This window comes from Athene cunicularia (genome assembly GCF_003259725.1).
Source record: "Athene cunicularia isolate RWA chromosome 7 unlocalized genomic scaffold, athCun1 chr7_part1, whole genome shotgun sequence".
Taxonomy (NCBI): Eukaryota; Metazoa; Chordata; class Aves; order Strigiformes; family Strigidae; genus Athene; species Athene cunicularia.
Window position 1 is genome coordinate 19,567,657 of NW_020799107.1, and position 3,986 is coordinate 19,571,642.

Below are 3,986 nucleotides of genomic sequence, written 5' to 3' on the forward strand. Positions count from 1 at the left end.
GGCAGGCACAGCCCTTCGGAGGCACCTGCGCACGGAGAGGAGCGAGCAGCCTGGCCTGCCCGCGTGGAGAATCCGCTTTTCCTGCCTAATCCTAAACACGCCGAGATCTTTATTCGTGAAAATAAGACTATTAAGAATTCACAGATTACCGAAAACGTTAGCTAATCACCCCACGCCTGTCCTAGAAGAGACAGACAGACAGAGGGGAAAGCACTGGGGACGGGCTGGTGTGAAACGCAGCAGCCTTGCAAAGCCTTTCCAGCTCCAGCCTGCTATTACAAGAAAAGGATCATGTGAGGATCCTTTGAAAGGCAGTGTTCTGACTAAAGAAAGCAACTGCATTAATTGGGAGTCTTGTATTCATACATGCTGGGCTAAATAAAGCAGGCTGGTTTGCTGCAGCAGGCTGAGGAAAATATAGAAAACTAATCCTTTCAATTACTTTGTCGTTGATTAGAGTATCCATAACAAATGCACAGTCCTAAGAGTTCCATGTAGCACAGAACATCTTTTCAGATAAACATCCTAAACTAAAACAGAAAGACCAAACATTTTTTTTTTTTTTTTGGTCATTTGGGGGGGTGGAGGCGGAGAGAAGCGCGAATTGCCACGATTCTCTGCTTTCGAGAGCTGGAGCTACAAGGTATCCCCCTTTTTTTTTTATCGCCTGAAGTTAACTTTCATGATGGAGACGAACTCGGCAGGACAACAAAGCTTTGATCTTTGTGTGAAGGAAGAAAGTAATAGAGTGAAAGTCTCTCCAGAGGGTAATTATTCTTTGGCCGCTCAGGCAAGAAGTTCCCTGTCACAGTTAAGGTTAATATTAAGGTAGCTCCGCTATACTTTCCCATATTAAAAAAAAAAAAAAAAAAAAATCCTCCCCAGAATGTTATACTATTAATTGCCAATTTGCATATGTGTGCAGCTGCTGTTTTGGCTCCGATCTTCCATCCGATAAGCTTGCTGGAGGTATCACAGAGCACTTGGCAGCTTTCCTATTTGAAAAGAAAGCCTTCCTAACTACAGAACAGCTGATAGTCTATCAGTGATAGACCCTGATGGCGTGAATTACAATTACACTACTTTTCACACTAAATCTGGGTGATAGCTACTTGGAAAGAAGTTTCATCATTTTTTACCACAAACTGGAAAAAGAATTACATGGTCATGCTGTGCTTTTAAAGGCAGTTTGGTTCACTTTTGTCTATTTAACACCTAATTCCGAGGAGTCCATAGGCATCTGGAGATCTGAACGTCGCGTAATGAATTCACTGTTTAGATGGGAGATTTTTTAAATCTACCTCAAATTACATTTATTAACAAGGCGAGCAGGAAGTGTTAGAGTTGTTAGACGCTTCATTTATTAAATAATTTGTGGGTATTTTCAGTTGTCATACCCAGAGTCATGGGGGTTTACTTATTTTTTAATTAGCAATTCCAAAACAATGCTACTGCAATTTAACAATTCATCACGTAATCTGGGGCTGTTCAGTTCAGCCACTAATGCTAGATAATTCAGATTGTTATTTTGATCTGTTTATAACTCATTTTGTTGTGATAAGAGAACTGCTGCCTTGAAATTAAATGGCACGATTTCCTATGGACCTTGTTGCGACCTAGAAGCTAACTATATCGTATTTGTCTACCTATTTATTTCTTAAGATTATACCTGGAATAGCAAAGCAGTAGTAATTTAAACAGTTCACTTATTTGTTCTCTCACTTCATGATTGGTCTCTATTTCGCCTTAGTGTGTTTTCATATACCACTGCGGAGGAGGAGGTGGGGAGAAATGCAAGTGTCAAAGTAAATTTAATTGTTAGAGTAAGTCACCCACATTGCTGCCGAGGTCACGATGTCTAAACTTTTTCCTTTATATGCCAGCAAGCTAATTTAGCGAGGTGCTGCCCTGATAGTTAAATGTAGCTGTTTAAATATCTTGTAAAGGCATGGTGGAAAGCCTGACTCCTGACGTAGCTAACCTAACAGAAAATAGACTTTGTTTTCCTTTTTTAGTTGCTTGCTTTATTAGATTTCTCACTCTCGCAGATTATCCAAAAACTACCCATTGATTGATCGCCCGTAGAGCTGCATTTGGTGTAAAGAAAAACTTCACAGCTTTATTGGCTCCCAGGAGACAAAACAAACATAACAAGATATTCGTATTAATACAAACAATGCAACAAATGAGAAAATCATCACATTTAAATAAGACGGTAAAGTCAGTCCAGTGTACATCCCAGGCTCTGATACACTAGACTTGGCAGCTCAGCTAATCCCCAGCGCTCAGGCACAGGTCCCTCTGGGAGCTGCGTTACTGCTCACAGCATCTCAGCATCACGCACCTAAGAAAATGCCACCAAGTAAAACTTTAAGAACCCAGTTTAACGGTATTTTACTGTAGCTTTGCCACTCTAAATACAAAGGTTGAGATTAGTCTGCTTCTTCAAAAGGATTTTGAATGTTTCTTTGTGCATGCTTGAACCTGGAAGCTGTTGCTCATTTTTTTTAGGGCACCACACATCTAATCGTAACAAGGCGTTATTTTAGGAAGAGAAAGCGAGAAGATTCGAACTTTCTGCCATTTCTTCTGAAGACAAAGAAGGGGACGTGTCCCTTTAGCCTTGGTTTAAAATAATGTCTAAGGAACAGTTTTATTTTTAAAGAAAGTAACTTTCCCTCCCAACACAAACACACCCACACACACCACGAACTTTTTGTTTAAAAGAAAACTAATGCCCTCCTAGCTTCGTCTCAGAAACATCAAAGAAAGGGACCATTTCTGAGGACAGCAAGCCAGTAAGCCCACTCTTTGTGTTATTTCCTACAAACTCTTTATCAAAAGCAACCAGCCTGTTATACAGTAACATTATTTTCTTCACCGGCATTTTCTTATAATAGCCATTTTCTTCACCCTTTAATGGAAAAGTCACTTAGGCCCAGTGGGAAAGACGGACCTTCTGAAATGCTGTGGGAGTCTTATCATCCTTATCATCTTGTTACCCTCACGCAAAGGGCTAGGTAATTGCTCTTCTGCCATTCTGGTAATCTCTTTGATAGACTGACTAAAATCAAAGTGAAGCTGGATTTGTTGGCCATACGATTCTCTTGAAGCCCATAAGGGATTTGACAGTTCTGAGAATCACATCACGTTCAGATCTTGCATCCGTTTTCCACCGGATGGTGGGCTCGAAAGAGGCTGAAGGGGCTTCTTTTTCCTTCTGTGTTTGTAGCATCTTCGGGCTGGACAGGCATTTCTTGGCAGTCCTTGTATTCTGCACGAAATAAAATAAAAATACAAAATAGAAATAAAAATTAAAAATAGAAATCAAAAATAGTAATAAAAATAAAAACAGAAAGCAAGGTTACCTCATAAATGCTTACTGCAGTTACGCCCATTACATTTTAATGGGCTTGTGAGCTTGAATGCATGACTACAGCCTCTCTGGTAATAACATCAATACTGATCGTTTTTCACACTTGACCGTCGATCCCCGTACACGCCCGAGTCGACGGAGCTTCATGTAAAACTTCGGGCGCACAAGGTCCACAGTACCGGGTCCTCTATGCGGGTATCGCTTATATTTCTTATATTTCATGAGCAGCTTGGTAAGACTCTCATGAAGGAGCAACACGCACGCATTTAAATAATAAAAAAAGCCCGTGTGAAACTAAACTATAGAAGAATTTGTAAAGCATACAGCATTTTCTTCTCCTAGAAGAGGCACTCATAGATTACTACACGTGTCTTCAAATAGTTGCTATTGCAATCATGGCGTATCATGCTAAGTTATCATTACACGAAGTAAATTTTAAAGTGACGAGTCTTAAAACCTTCCTAAGGTATAGGAAGTTGTTTCATGACCAGTTGATACAATATTTCATATTGCTTTCCAGCTATGTATTCTTCTCTGATTTTTCTTGCCTGAAATGCGTGTGTGTGTGTGTGTGTGTGTGTGTGTGTATATATATATATATATATATATA